Genomic DNA, 16,689 nt, shown 5'->3' with positions numbered 1-16,689 from the left:
TGCAGTGCACCATTGAATAAAAGTAACTTGGCGTGTTATAACAACGTGGCTGATAGCCTTGTCCGAACATGAACTTTCATTTCAATCCTCACACATAGTGTAAGTACAGCATTTTTTGGCAATCACCATTGCTGAGTAGGGCAATCTTGCTACGAGCGCGAGGAACGTATTTGTATTAATGTTCTGGAAAATATGTTGATGAAAGATTTTTATTTTAACAAGTTGGATGCTGAGGAACTGCAAGAGTATCCCGCAAAGACTGAGTGAGCGGCGACTGCTGACCTACAGTAGGTCAGCATACACAGAGGGTTTCGCACCTTTGTGGCGATATAAAGCTTTTGAAATGTAGATTACACAGTTGTAGTTTCTTGTTTGAATTGTATACTGAAAGTCGTATGTGCAAGGCGAAGCCTGTCATTAACTTCATTGGATTGCAAGTGGATATGAACTGTGGAAAATCTTAGAATTCAATGGAGCGTTTCCTGTGTGTTTTCATTATATATAAGATAATGTAAATAACTAACATAAAACTGCAACCAGTAACTTTTTTGAATAATTATGTTTTATTCCATGAACCTTTCCAAGATCATCTTCAGACGGATTCAGGAGGTTAGATAATTAGTTTTAGCGTCATGCTGGGTGTTGGCTCACGACAGTATGGGCGGCTTTATTGCGTTACTGTCCATCTATCTGTTTCATTTTGATGACCAATTGGTATATCACTTTACACAATTTTACACACTCTATATTAATTTACACTGACAGGGAAACTTTGCCAGCATCCAGATGTGATGTACAACTGCAACACGGTACGTCGACGATATTCTACGTCCAGTTTTGTTGTCCTTTATGGCAAGACATCCTGAGGCTACATTTCAGCAAAATAATGCCCACCCCCACATGGTGAGAGTTTCTACTCCTTATCTATGCCCATGCCAAACCCTACAGCACTCAGTAAAGTCGCCGGATCCCTCGGCAATTGATAAAGTTAGGAGCATTATGGACAGAACTGTCCAAACGACTTAACGCGCCAGTTGGACAGGATTTGCCACGATATCCCCCGGGATGGCATCCAACAACTCTGTCAGTCAACCCAAAGCCGAATAGAGGTTTGTGTAAGGACCAGAGATGGACCACCGTGTTAATGACTTGCCCAATTTGTGAGGCTCATTCTTCGAATAAATCAACCAATTCGTCTGCAATGATAATCATTTCTTTGTCCTTACGTCACATCTACTGATTTCAACACATCCCATTTCTTAGTGATCCATCATGTGTTTTTCTTCTTTATTTCTTTAGAAAATAAAAGAATCCTGTTTACCTGGGCCCTTTCGATCTCTACGTGATCTGGCGGCCAGTATACAGGAGGCCGTTGCTCAGTTCCATTGGAAACCTTGAAAGCAACTGTTGATCACGTCGTTTTGTGACTGGAGCATTTCTTTGACATCTCCGGTGGTTAATGATAAAATCAAAATTATATCTTTTTCACTGCTTTGACCTTTCCTGCCCACGTCTCGTTCCTAATTAATTCAAAAATATTCAAATGTGTGTGAATTCCTAAGGGACCAAAATGCTTGGGTCATCGGTCCCTAGACCTACACACTACTTAAACCAACTTATGCTAGGAACAACACACACCCATGCGCGAGTGATGAATCGAACCTCTGTCGGGAGGGACCGCGCAGTCCGTGACATGACGGTTCAAACCGCGCGGCCACTCGGCGCCGCCTCCTAATTAATTACATGTGGAAACATTTCTGTACGTCTTTCTTGCAGTCACAGCGCCAGATATCCACCTGGTGGTCAAAATTGCAACTAACTGTTTTCCAACGTAAATGAGTTCCTAACCCATTAGAATATCTCCTAAGTCTCACTGTCTTGCTACAATTAGAGCCCGCACTTGACCTCTGTGAGTAGCTGCACCTTGATTACAACCTCCCGTTATTTGCACGCCCAGGCTTGGGAACCGGAGAAGTGAACTGACTACTAACACGAACTATAACAATCACTTGGTTCCAGAATGAGATTTCCACTCTGCAGCGGAGGCGAGCTGATATGAAACTTCCTGGCAGAGTAAAACTGTGTGCCGGACTGAGACTCGAAGTCGCGACCTTTGCCTTTCGCGGACTAGTGCTCTACCAACTGAGATACCCAAGCACGACTCACACCGCGTCCTCACAGCTTTACTTCTGTCAGTACCTCGTCTCCTACCTTCCACACCTTACAGAACCTCTCCTGCAAACCTTGCAGAGCTATCACTCCTGAAAGAAAGAATATTGCGGAGACGTGACTTAGCCACATTCTTGGGGATGTTTCCAGAATTAGATCTTCACTCTGCAGGGAGGTGTGCGCTGATATGAAACTTGCCCGCGAATGGCCAAGGTCCCGAGTTAGAGTCTCGGTCCGGCACACAGTTTTAATGTGCCAGGAAGTTTCATTCACTTGGTTGTTCTCATTATTTCTTGTCAAAGTTTGTCGCCACGTCGCATTACGCAAGAAAAAGCATAGGGCTCAGATATTAAAATAGCTCCAGAAATAATGGTAAACGCTAGTTATTTAACCGTAATTCTTCACTGACTTAAAAATCTCTTGACCAGAGACAGAGTTGGGGGGGGGGGGGGGGGTGAGAGAGAGGGAGTATTCATACACTTTAAAACCACAGCAGTGCCCTCGCAGCGCTGCGTGGTCCTCGGTGGGTGTGCTAACTTGCTGGAGCTGTTGGCGAGCACCTGACAAGTGCGCCGAGCGGCGGACAGGTCGCGCCGTCAGAATTGGAGCCGCTGGCGCGTGGCGACGAACGAAGCCCTGGCGGGCCAATTACAGCCGACAATGGGCGTTATCGGGTGGACGGCTATCGGCGGCCGGTAGACGTCCGCAAAGTGTCCCGCGTCAAAACCGTCGCAACAAAGGCTGACCGGCCAGAAAGGACGAGCCATCCCGCAGGAGCAGTGGCGGTGTTGCGCCGTTAATTAGCCGATGGCGCCATTGTCATCGACCGAGCATCAGTTTGGGCGTGCGGGCCAGCAGCTTTAGCCTGCCGCATAACGCTGTTGTGACACGTACCTATCGTCGTTAACGAGTATCGGCCTCATCCTCCATAAGCGTCGGGCCTTTTCGTTGAACGGAGCTTCAGAGAGAAAAAGGCAACATCTTTCTGTGATATGCTCCAGTGCTGCAATCTTTCAATGCTATCGTTTCTTAAAAAAGAAGTAATACAACACATACTTTTAAAGCAGGTATGTTTTATTTAGGATTCTATTGCACCATATCATTTCCCACTCCTCTGGCCACAAAACCCTATTTTTCAACATAATCTCCGTTCAAAGCGACGGAATTACGCTATCTTCGTGGGAGGGCTTGTACATCTACATCTACGTGATTGCTCTGCTATTCACAATAAAGTGCCTAGCAGAGGGTTCAATGAACCACCTTCATGCTGTCTCTCTACCGTTGCACTCTCGAACGGCACGCGGGAAAAATAAGCATTTAAATTTTTCCATGTGAGCCCTGATTTTATCGTGATAATCATTTCTCCATATGTAGGAGGGTGCCAACAAAATGTTTTCGCAATCGGAGGAGAAAACTGGTAATTGAAATTTCATGAGAAGACTCCGTTGCAACGAAAAACGCCGTTGTTTTAATGATAGCCATTCGAATTCACGTATCATGTGTGTGACAATATCTCCCCTATTTCGCGATAATACAAAACGAGCTGTCCTTCTTTGTACTTTTTCGATGTCATCCGTCAGTCCCACCTGATGCGCATCCCATACCGCACAGCAGTACTCCACAATAGGGCGGACAAGCGTAGTGTTTGCAGTCTCTTTGGTAGAGCTGTTGCACCTTCTAAATGTTCTGTCAATGAATCGCAGTCTTTGGTTTGCTCTACCCACAACATTATCTACGTGATCGTTCCAATTTAGGTACTTTGTAGTTGGAATTTACAGCCCTCAGATTTGTGCGACTTATCGCGTTATGGAAATTTAGCTGATTTCTTTTAGTACTCACGTGAATAACATTTTTCTTTATTCAGGGTCAATTGCCACGTTCCGTACCATGCAGATATCTTATGTAAATCATTTTGCAAGTCGTTTTGATCATCCGATGACTTTACAAGACGGTAAATTACAGAACCATTTGCAAACAATCTAAGACGCCTACTCAGATTGTCCCCTACGTAGTTAATATAGATCAGGAACAATAGAGGGCCTCTAACACTTTCTTGGGGAAGACTGTATATTACTTATATTTTACTCGTTGACTTTCCGTCTATTACTACGAGCTGTGACCTTTCTGAAAGGAAATCACGAATCCAGTCGCACCAACTGAGGCCATACTCCGTATGCACGCAGATTGACTACAAGACGCTTGTAAGGAACGGTGCGAAAGGGAAATCTAAAAATATGGGATCAATATGACAAACCCCTGTCGATAGCACTCATTACTTTATGAGTATTAAGAGCTGGTTGCGTTTCACTAGAACGATATTTTCTGAATCCGTGCTGACTATGTGTCAATAAACCGTTTTCTTCGAGGTACTTCATAACGTTCGAATACAGTATATGATCTAAAACCCTACTGAAAATCGACGTTAGTGATATAGGCATGACACTACTCCACCGGTCGACGTCGGAGCCAACGCCTTGCTGCATCAATAACCCAATCCCCCCCCTTTCCCTCATCCACGTACTGCTTTCCGTTGAGTGCATCTTTTCATTCGGCCAAACAGATAGAACTCGGAAGTTTCGAGATCCGGGCTGTAGAGTGGAAGAGACAGAACAGTCCAATGAAGTTTTTTGTGCTCCTCGGCCGGCCTATGTGACCGAGCGGTTGTAGGCGCTTCAGTCTGGAACCTCGCGACCGCTACGGTCGCAGGTTCGAATCCTGCCTCGGTCATGGATGTGTGTGATGTCCTTAGGTTAGACAGGTTTAAGTAGTTCTAAGTTCTAGAGGACTGATGACCTCAGATGTTAAGTCCCATAGTGCTCAGAGGCATTTGAACCATTTGACCGCCTCTCCGCTGTGCATATTCGAATAACGTCTTGCTTGGTCATGGAGAAGGAGAAGTTCGTTTGAGACGAGTAACACTCTGCAGTTTCCTGAAGGTAGCACAATACAGTTCCTGCCGGCCGCGGTGGTCTCGTGGTTCTAGGCGCGCAGTCCGGAACCGTGCGACTGCTACGGTCGCAGGTTCGAATCCTGCCTCGGGCATGGATGTGCGTGATGTCCTTAGGTTAGTTAGATTTTAGTAGTTCTAAGTTCTAGGGGACTGATGACCACAGCAGTTGAGTCCCATAGTGCTCAGAGCCATTTGAACCACAATACAGTTCCTAGTTGGTCTTTGCACCGTGAGGAAGGATATCAAATAGAATAACCTCTTCAGTTTCTCAGAAAACCGTTGCCAAGGCTTCACTGGCTGAGGGTGCGGTTTCGAACTTCGGAAGAGATCTGGTGCTGTGCTACTCCATGGACTGCCGTTTTTTCCGGTTTCAAGTGATGAACCAATGTTTGATCGCCTGTGAGATCTTCGACAAAAAGAACTGTCTCGATCAGCCTCGTAACGCACAAGCCATCGCGCACAGACAGCCGTTGCTCTTTATGGTCGTCTTGTTTGGAAGCGAGGAGCCAAGTGGGCACACACATGATTATCGCAACTGGTGGACGAGTGTGTCAGCACTACCAACAGAGACGTCCAGCTGTGGCGCCAGGTGGATGACCGTGGTCCGTCTATCACCTCGAATGAGAGTGTCCGCACGTTCCAGCATCCCAGGAGTCACAGTTGTTCCCGGCCGACTGGCACGCGGGAAATCGGACAGATTTGCGTGACCTTGTTGTGCTGATGACAGACACCTGGCCCAACGACTTTCCGTGCTTTTCTTCACTGCCAGATCATTACAGACATCCTGCGAACACCTATGAATATCTTCGATGCTCTTGTTTTCCTCCGAAAGAATCTCAGTGACAGCTTCCTACTTGGAACACACCTCTGTTACAGACCTCATTTTGAAGACTACGTATAGCGCTGCCCCCTGTTGTAACTTGATGAAACTAAAAGGACTGAAGCGAGAATATTCCACAATGGGCCACAACAAATTCAGAAATTTTTGACAAGAAATTGGCCGAGGAAAGAAAAAAATTGCACTACTTCCTGAACGGTTTGAACGGCCCTCGTACTCTCTGACAGTTAAGAGTGAACAACTCTGGCGTTACAGATGCTGGTATCCACAGTACGCTATGTATATTATTGCCTATTGCCTTTTGTATGTTTTTTTCTTTTTTACATATCATAGACGCCCCGGTTGTCTGTCTCATGACGTGATGTTCTACCTCGAAGGTGGGCTACATTTGCAAAAAGTTTTTGAATAATACCATCCGGCCTGTAAGTGTTAATTTTGGTTTGTTTTCGTACAACTGTAAAAATACAGCCTTAGACGATTTTCTAGCACCTCTTAAAAGCTTTTTTTGTAAAGCATTTCAGATGATCAGTACACCATTATTCAACAGAATATAATTTACGCTATATAGAATAACTTACTAGCTGTGTTGTCGCTACTGAAAATATCTGCGATGACAAGAACTGACAGTTTGTTGGAAGGTGTTGTTACAGACATTTTATGCTAATGTTAGACTGCATGTTTACACATGTATCACGAGTATTCTATATCTAACAACGTGCATGTAATGCTCTGAACAGTAGATATCTTCCATTACATTACAACTATAGCAATTAGAACCTACTAGTTACCATAAAATAATAAAATAAGGGGTAATATTTTATACCTAAATTTTAATATGACGACAGCTAAAGGGTGTGCAGCAGAATCATAACGTCATCTTGGAACAATATTTCAGCGGTCCAACTGGTCACCATCTTCAGGTGAGAGTGCTCGTACACGATGTCGCTGGAACTTCCGAGTTATTTATTCTACGCGGGCTCCACAGCCTCGATAAATTTGAAGAATGCTATTATTTCCAGCGGACTGGTTAAGCTAAATACTTCATTTAACACTACCAGTTAGAGTCAACATTTAACTTATTTTTAAGTGCAGAAGTGGATGTGAACATCTGCATGGATTGTGAATTTTATTTTGTACTTACTAGGAGCGTGTACTTGAAAATGTGCCAAGGTTTTTAACTTGCCAGCAGCGATAAGCAAATAACTTATTTTAACGAAACAGATGTCCGGAGTCAACGGCAGTGTCGAGGTGGTCACATCGGTTCCCGTCGGATCACCGAAGTTACGCACCGTCGGACGAGTCCGGTACTTGGATAAGTTTACCAAATATGCAGCAACCAGTCGCAAAATCAAGTTTTATTTATTCACTTTTGCAAATCAATTTCAACTGATTAACAGCCATCATCAGTGCTTTCAACCAATATGTGCCCTGAGTAGTAATACTGTCTTAAGCAGAGGTAAAACCTTATGTTTGACCTCTGCTTAAGGCAGTATTACAACTCAGGGCACACATTGGTTGAAAGCACCGATGAGGGCTGTTAATAAGTTGAAATTGATTTGCAAAAGTGAATAAATAAAACACGATTTTGGGAGTGGTTGCTGCATATTTGGTAATTTTATGGTTTACGATTGCTGCACGACGTGGGAACCACATGGATCCCACCATTCACTTGGATAAGTGACTGTAACGATAGGCCTCGCGCTCCTGACAATTTTCTCTTTGCCTTTCGGCAGAGGGAACACGAGTGGAGTAAAGTCCCTGATCACCAGTCTTGGCGCCAGAGTCTTGAATTAAATTTCAAACCTCTCCACAGCGTATCAAGAGAAGAGCGTATGTCACACTGCTGATGATGATCCGTTAATCACACAGAAACATTAAGATCGGCGGCGGTCTTGGTGTTCTTAGAGAGGATTAGCTATGTGCCACCACCGGTTTTTTTCTGTCTCCCTTCTTTCAACATCTCCAAACCGAATATGACATTGCGTTACCCTGATACCCACTGCAGTGATCTACGCCTTACAAACACACTTACGCACACAGCTCTCAAACATTGCGTAGGAAAGGTGCTAGCAGGAGGGAAGGACAACCAAAACCTTTCCAATTATCCGGCTGAAATTGCTGTTCTGTGTGTCCCAGCCATACGATACTATATCCTGGAAATTATTTCATTCTTTATACTAATAAAGGATTGCCCGAGAATATCAAAGTGGTATCACGGTTAAAAAGCAAATGGTATGAATCCTATAGACTTTGTCTTACACGTTATAACAAAAGTTATGATACTATTTCGTGATTAAACGTATTACTGTAGGGGACTACTTGCACTAATGACTACCTACGATCGGTGTGAAATGGAACGCATTCAGCATATAATGAATTGCTATTGCATTGGTGTTGGCAGTATAAAAGTGACACGAGAAAAATGCGACCGTTATCAACAAATCAAGTGGCTCATTAAAACAAAATTAAGAAATGTTTAAAATAGCTTTAATTAATATATGACGAATTAAAGGCTGGAAGACAGATTACAACATTGAGTGCCATAACTAGCGTTTAATCGAGATTGTCGTGTCACTTGTTCACAATTTCGATAACTTGTTACTGTGAATACTGAGCTGTAGTGCTTCATTTCGAAGAAATGAGGTGAGAGGTTGCTGCTAGATGACCCCTTTTAAAATGCAATAGCTAAAATATTCCTATTAGTAGGAAATTGGTATTTGAAGGGGTAAATGAGAGCGGCACAACAAATACCTTCAAGTGTCACAATTCAATGAAAATGTGATTGCTTCTGAGATTACACAGGTAAAGGTGGACACGCAGCCTGTGACCGAGCTATTGGTCTGGCGATAAGTCATTTATCGTATCCATTGACGATCGCGATGGTGTATGGCGCCAATGTTGCTATTATTCTGATGAGAGATGATACGGCATCGTTTACTGATTTTTTAATTATTTTGTTGTTGAACTTTTACTATGTACTCATTTCTATTATTCTTCATAAATAGAATTCAGTGTCCATCTTGATGACGTACGGCGCCACATTTCCAACTCTTCTGCCACCTGACGGCTGCCATGCAGCTTCGTTCTTTGCTGTTCTTGTTTTAAATTTTAAAAAAATTCCATATTTTATTGTTATAATTTTTTCATGTATATTTGTCTATTGTTATTTTCTATTGATTTAATTTTTTTACTGAGTTATCAATCACGACTAAGTATGGCGCCACCATCACTACTACACTGACATCTGGCGAGAATGTTCACCTCTCAAGTTTTGTGAAAAATTTTTTTTTGTCACTATTCTGCTTATTACTGCTTCGTACCAACTTGTAACCTATACTTACGGCTTATTACTCCTGGGTATGTTTTTGCCTGAAGTACCTCGTGAGTAAACCTGAGAATTGCTCTTGTATTTCACTATTGTGATTCTGTTTTGTAATTTCCACTTTCCTTTACTATTTTTAACAGATATCTGAGGATGGCTAAGTCCTAAACACGTCATATTACGAGCAATAAAGTCTTTCTATTTTTGGAGCATTATTTTTCGATTAGTGACCTGTAGCCTCGCTGCAGTGCTATCGTACTGCCGTCGAGCATCGTTAGTGGTACAGGACTTCAATCTCTCCTGGCCTTAAGGGCATAAATCTACACTAGAGCACCAAAGAAACTGATATAGGCATAAGTATTCAAATACAGAGATATGTAAGCAGGCAGAAAGCGGCACTGCGGTGGGCAACGCCTGTATAAGACAAGTGTCTGGCGCAGTTGTTAGATCGGTTACTGCTACTACAATGGTAGGTTATTAAGATTTGAGTGAGCTTGAACGTGGTGTTATAGTAGGCGCATGAACGATGTCACACAGTATCTCCGAAGGAGTAATGGTGTGGATTTACCCACACGACCATTTCACTAGTGCACCGTGAATAACAGGAATTCGTTAAAATAACAAATCTCCGACATCGTTGTGAGCGGGAAAAGGACCGACGAAAACTGAAGAGAATCGTTCAACGTGACAAAAGTGCAACCCTTCCTCAAATCCCCGCCTGGCGACCTCCGCCACGTGCGACAGCCGCTAATGGAGAAACGCTGCCGTCACACAGGCGCGTTGGCGGTACACCCAAATGGCTGCTAGCGGAATTAATGCACACCGGACTCCAAATGTTCTGGCTTCGTCCTGGACCAGGGCGAATAGGACTCCATCCGCTCTCTTTGTGGTACTTGGAGTCTCTCCATCGCATATAATAGTAAAATGCATTTCTGCATACTAGCGGTGAGCTAGAGGTCTGAAATATTTCAGGCTACCATTTGGAGTTCAAAATGGCTCAAATGGCTCTGAGCACTATGGGACTTAACATCTATGGTCATCACTCCCCTAGAACTTAGATATACTTAAACCTAACTAACCTAAGGACCGCACACAACACCCAGCCATCACGAGGCAGAGAAAATCCCTGACCCCGCCCAGAATCCAACCTGGGAACCCGGGCGTGGGAAGCGAGAACGCTACCGCACGACCACGAGATTCGGGCGGGAAACATTCAACGAAAAATCATCGATATGGGGTTTCAGAGCCGAAGGCTCACTCGTGTACCCTTGATGATTGCACGACACAAAGCCGTACGCCTCGCCTGGGCCCGTCAACACCGACATTGGACTGTTGATGAATGGAAACATGTTGCCTGTTCGGACGAGTCTCGTTCCAAATTGTATCGTGCGGATGGACTTGTATGGGTGTGGAGGCACCCTCATGAATCCATGGACCCTGAATGTCAGCAGGGGACTGTTCAAGCTAGTGGAGGCTCTGTAACTGTGTGGGGCGTATGCAGTTGGAATGATATGGGTCCACTGATACGTCTAGATACGACTCTGACCGGTGACACGTACGTAAGCGTCCTGTCTGATCACCTGCATTCATTCATGTACACGGTGAATTCCGACAGACTTGGGGCAATTACAGCATGACAGTGCGACACCCCACACCTCCAGAATTGCTACAGTGTGGCTCCAGGAACTTATGAGTTCAAACACTTCCGCTGGCCACCAAACTCCCCAGACATGAACAATACTGATCATATCTGTGATGCCTTGCAACCGACTGTTCAGAAGAGACCTTCATCCCCTCGTACTCTTACGGATTTATGGAGAGCCCTTCAGGAGTCATGGTGTCATTTCCCTCCAGCATTACTTCAGACGTTAATCGAGTACATGCCACGTCGTGTTGCGGCACTTCTGTGTGCTCGCTTGGGCCACACACGATGTTATGCAGGTGCACCAGTTTCTTTAGCTCGTGAGGATTCCTTGTGCTAAGGATAATACCATTTCGTCCAGAGAGCGGAGGAAAGTAAATTTAGCTCGCTTTGTGTGTATTAATTTGACACGCCTCCGGAAATCCACTACTGCTCCCCATTAATATAGACGCTACAATTTCGTAGCTATGCGGTAGACATATTTGAAGGATTCGCTGACAGCTGGGCTTTTGCAGATGGTGGCGCCCTTACCTTGCGAGAGGAAGACGCAGGAGGCGGGCGGCAGTCCCTGCTGCTGTTGCTGCTGCTGCTGTTGCTGGGACGCCTGCTGAGCGACGGGTTCCCCGTGGCCCAGAGTGACGCCCACACCTCCGACGCCGGCCACGGCAGAGCGCGCCCGCAGCGACGCGTGGTGCAGTGACGGCCCGCGGGGCGGTACTTCCGGCGGCGCCGGCTCCGGCGGGGACTCCCCGGATATGCCTAAACCACAAACGCTTGTCTATTATACGTCGCTCGCTTGCGTGGAAGTGTCTACGACGGTGTGGTCAAAAGAACTCTGGCTTGGAAAAAATTTCACGTACCCTGAGGTCGGCAACCCAACTTACATTATCTTCTCCCTGGGCGGATGATGTATGATAGGTTGCCTAACGGAAGGTGCGTGAAGTGTTTTCCGGAACAGATTTATTTTGCCCACCCTGTAGATAATCAAAACAACAAGTAGTGTTATTTAGTTTGAAAATGACATATATTAATTTTGTCTAACATGAAACAATAAAAACATTATGTTCAGAATGTAAATCAAAAGGAGTTTTGCAGGATTCTGTAACAGCAAATCCCTCTTCGTTGGAATTAACTATATTGTGTAGAGTGCTGGACAAGGCAGACCTCATGCTGAGACGTTGCAAGTTATAAATTTTGAGCTAGCAGGGACCAGCTTGATTAATATGTTAGTTTAGCACACATTAAATGTTACCAATAACATCACCAAAATTGGGTAGGGAGTTCAGCTACCTAGCATTTAGTAGCTATCAATGTGAATTTCCGGACACAGGTGATACCACTTACGGTAACAGTCACGATCTTTGTATACCATTAGCAGGTTTCTATATACCTAAGTCGAGAGATTTCTGGCGTTTGTACAATACCCATGAATGATTTTTCAGAGTAAGCCTACGTTTTCAAATAGTTATTCATGACATCAAGAGAACATGTATTAGAGTGATAAATATTGAAGAGAGTTGAAGAGACAGTGGAATTATATGACGACATTGAACGGGTAACTCAGTACGCAAAGGGAAAAGATAAGGGAGGATTGGAAAGCTGTAGTAGCAAAATGAATAGAAGATCAGGATACTGGTTTCATACAATAATAGGAAAGGGGGAAATCTCCTTAAGTTCTGGAATGAATTTCGACGCCCGCATCTTGTGGTCGTGCGGTAGCGTTCTCGCTTCCCACGCCCAGGTTCCCGGGTTCGATTCCCGGTGGGGTCAGGGATTTTCTCTGCCTCGTGATGGCTGGGTGTTGTGTGATGTCCTTAGGTTAGTTAGGATTACGTAGTTCTAAGTTCTAGGGGACTGATGACCATAGATGTTAAGTTCCATAGTGCTCAGAGCCATATGAACCATTTTAAATTTCGGCTTTTAGTAGCAAGTATACTGTTCCAGAGTGACAAGAGGAAGAGGTATACTTGAAAAGCAACTTTAGATACGAGAAAATATCAGCTGAATTAAATAAGATAGAGACTGTGAAATCAGATACTGACTCAGTTGAAATAAACTACGGCACTGTTGAGCGTTTAACGAAGGGTTTGGTTACCTCAGTTTTCGAAGGAGTTTCAAAGAACCAGATACGGAATCCGAGTGTCAGCAGTTTGCGCTGTGTTGTTCTTGTTGTCGGGTCAAGAACCTATCTCACTGCATTGAAAGACTTAAGAGCAGTGGTGTGACACTTGTGCAGTTTCAGCTTACCCTGAGAGTCAAAGCGAAGACTGACAACTCTTTCCAAAGAGGTTCATCACAACAGCTCTCGACTAGGAGAAAAATAGAAACATTACAAAATTTATGCGATATTTTGTACTTCACCATAGTATCAATCATCGCTTTTTTTCATTCAGGCACCTTAATGTTTTGAGTGCAAATCCCACTAGACAAGGAATTTAATGACTTCCAGGTTGTCCATTTCAAATGTTATATGACGGATGTACTTTGCAGCTGTCTTGCTGTGGCCCGTAACAGCTAACGACTTTCAACAGTTTCTCCAACTGGAGATATGAGTAAAACTTTTCATGGGCTTGCGTCGCCTATATTAACGCGAAATTGTGGTGGTGTAACGTATGATATGTCTGTCATCCAATGTGGCTTCAACTGAAAAGTCTTGCAACTCGGCGACGACATCAATGCCATACGATCATTTTATTACCTAGGTCCTGTACTATTTTGCAACTATGAAGGTCTTTCAATAAGTAATGTCCCACACTTTTTTTTCTCAGAACGTATTTATTTATGAGTGTCAGAATATGATGACCATATACATCAATATGTCTTGTACATGTCCTATTTTTCTACGAAGTCTCCATCACGTTCTATGGCCGTAAGCCAACGATGTTGAAGAGAATTTACTCTCTGCTGATAAAAGCTCTTGTCCTGTAGGCGTAGCCATGTTTTCACAGCATGACTGATGCTGTCGTCATGTTCAAAGTGTGTTCCCCGTATAGACACTTTAATTGGTCCAAAGAGGTGGAAGTCCGAGGGCGACAGGTCTGGATTGCAGGTTGGATGAGACAATGATGTCCAAACCAATTTGGAAATGTGTTCCCGGGTTCTCAGGTTTGGGTATGGGCATGCATTATCTTGCTGGAGCAAGATTTCCGTTGGAATATTGTCTGATCGAACACGTCAGAAACGGTTCTTGAGTTTATTCAGAGAATACACGTATGCCTCTGAATTGATGGTTGACTCTCTTGGCGTCACATCCACGAGAATGACGCCATCATAGTCCCAGAAGACTGTCACCATATCTTTTCCGGCAGAGGGGGTTGTCCTGAATTTCTTTTTTTGTAGTGAATGAGATGATGCCACTCCATGGACTGCCTTTTTGGTTCCGGCACAAAGTGGTGCAACCAGATTTCGTCTCCCGTAGCAATCCATGACAGAAAGGCCTCTCTGCCGGTCTCGAAACGCTCCAATAATTCAATGAAATGGCCTTTCTTTGAATCTTGTGGTCCGTTGTGATCATTCGTGGAACCCATGATGAGCACCTCTTTGAATATCCGAGAGTCTCGATGGCTGCAGACGCACTTCCAATGCCGATCGACAACCGTAGAGGCAATGGTTGAGTTCTTATGCACCAATCGGCACGAATAATGGCATCCGCACGATTCAGCATGTCTGGAGCAGTGGCTCTGACAGGACGTCGCAGGCGTGGCTGTTCACGTAATTCTGTATCTGTATTTCCTGAAGCTGTAATTTTCTTTACTCATTGCCCAACTCTACTCCTTTCAACTGCAGGATCGCCATACACTGTACACGAACGTTTTTGGATGTTGACCACGGTTTCTTTTAGCGCACATAATAATTCAATAACAGCACGCAGCTTGTAACGTGACTCGTATGTAGCCGCCATTTTGACGCTGTATTACGGCTCTGCCATCTGCCAGAACGGTTCGAAACTTCACCGGCGCATAGAACAAACAACAAATGTGAAGCACCAACAAGGAATATTAATGCCCTTTAAAAAAATGTGTGGCATTACTTATTGGACGATCCTTGTAATTCTCGCCATGTTTTCTGGGTATTACACCAGCGTAGCAGAAAACTACTGGACTGAGTGAGGTGTAACATTCAGCTTGATGTGGAAGCCAGAAGTAAGCACGCGGTGATCGTTTCTGATCTGTTTCGACAATGAACTGATGCCACCAGGACTAGGCAACGGAGAATAAGTTTCAATAGACCAGGTGAGTCCAATGGTATTCATGGTGGTGAAATGTTGTGTACTGGTATGTTTCGGCGGCTGGTCCCGGCGGGGGTTCGAGTCCTCCCTCGGATAAGGATGTGTGTGTTTGTCCTTAGGATTATTTAGGTTAAGAAGTGTGTAAGCTTAGGGACTGATGACCTTAGAAGTCCCATAAGATTTCACACACATTTGAACATTTTTTTAAATATGTTTCGTCATTCTCGGTGGTCATATCCCAGCAATAATGTGGTGTACGTGGAAGACACTATAACTTGCCATGTATTGTGAAGTTCCTATATTATAACACTCCCTTGTGAAGGAATAGAGACTTTTATGAAATTACATCACAAAACCTTGTGATTCAGGTAGCCAGTTGTAGCAACTGTGCCGGCCGTTATGGCCGAGCGGTTCTAGGCGCTACAGTCAGGAACCGCGCGACCGCTACGGTCGCAGGTTCGAATCCTGCCACGGGCATAGATGTGTGTGATGTCCTTAGGTTAGTTAGGTTTAAGTAGTTCTAAGTTCTACGGGACTGATGACCTCAGAAGTTTAGTCTCATAGTCCTCAAAGCCATTTTAACCTTTTTTGTGTGGTAACTGTGTGTCTGTTACACTATTTGCAGTTGTCTCGTTTTCTCAATACAAAACTACTGTAAAATAGTGAAAATACAAGCGGAAGATTAGAATATAGTGTGACCTAACGGCTTGGTAAGTATCTTGCTGTTCATGTACGAATTCACATCACATTGTCCGTTTTGCACAGGAACAGGCTATACGCCAATTATACAGGCTGGGGACTGAAGGGTTTCGTCAAACGTTGAGACAGTGTTCGTAGGTGTTTTCTGTGCACTACGAATGAAGAAACAAATTAATAGTGGAATATCTCGGCAGGCTGGTAGAAATAATTCCTTCTTCACCCTTTGTTGTTAAAGCATCCAGTGCAGTCCATGAGACGTTGTGTTACAGCCTGCCGAATCCGGACACGGAAAACTTTCAGTACGGTTATGTAACAGAACTAAGTAAAATGCTTGCAGTTTTATTAATTTCAGTGCCTAACTCTCCTGGTCCGAAAGACGTTGTATGACTAACAAATCAAATAACAGTTGCTCTTTGGGTAAATCATATCTTCTACGCGTCAGACCAACTTGCAAGCCTTCCTGAACTGCCTCTAAAAGTTTGTATCCACGTTCCAAGTACGTACAGTAGCGTAATTCTACTCAATTCCCCTCCAAATGAACATTTTTTACCTCTGTTTAGGTGCCTCAGAAGTAGCGGCAATACGATTCTGATGAGAAATACCTCACGCATTCATTTTCTACGCGTTTCATTAATGGTCAAATTTCAATTCTCTGAAACTGCGTAGGTGCTGATACCTACTGCCGGGTGCATAAATTAAAAAAAGGGGAATAGGACGTAAAGCAAGATGGTGCCTCACTACATAATGTACCCCCGGCTGTAAAATCGAATAGCAGATTTTTTATGAATGCGGCCGGCCGGTGGGACGGAACGGTGGATATTGCATGGGCAAGGGGAACGAG

The 16,689-nt window shown here is 44.2% G+C and overlaps 1 protein-coding gene across 1 annotated transcript in view; it reads right to left on the bottom strand.

Annotated features, from left to right (window-relative positions):
- Positions 1-16,689, bottom strand: part of LOC126356171 (teneurin-a) — a 2,471,974-nt gene that overhangs the window by 2,326,857 nt on the left and 128,428 nt on the right. The window contains exon 2 of the mRNA XM_050006926.1: positions 11,453-11,680. The gene's annotated coding sequence lies outside the window, so the exon portion shown is untranslated. The remainder of the gene's footprint in view (positions 1-11,452; positions 11,681-16,689) is intronic.

The sequence above is a fragment of the Schistocerca gregaria genome, chromosome 3, assembly GCF_023897955.1.
Source record: "Schistocerca gregaria isolate iqSchGreg1 chromosome 3, iqSchGreg1.2, whole genome shotgun sequence".
NCBI classification, from domain to species: domain Eukaryota; kingdom Metazoa; phylum Arthropoda; class Insecta; order Orthoptera; family Acrididae; genus Schistocerca; species Schistocerca gregaria.
This window is presented reverse-complemented; position numbering and strand designations above follow the sequence as displayed.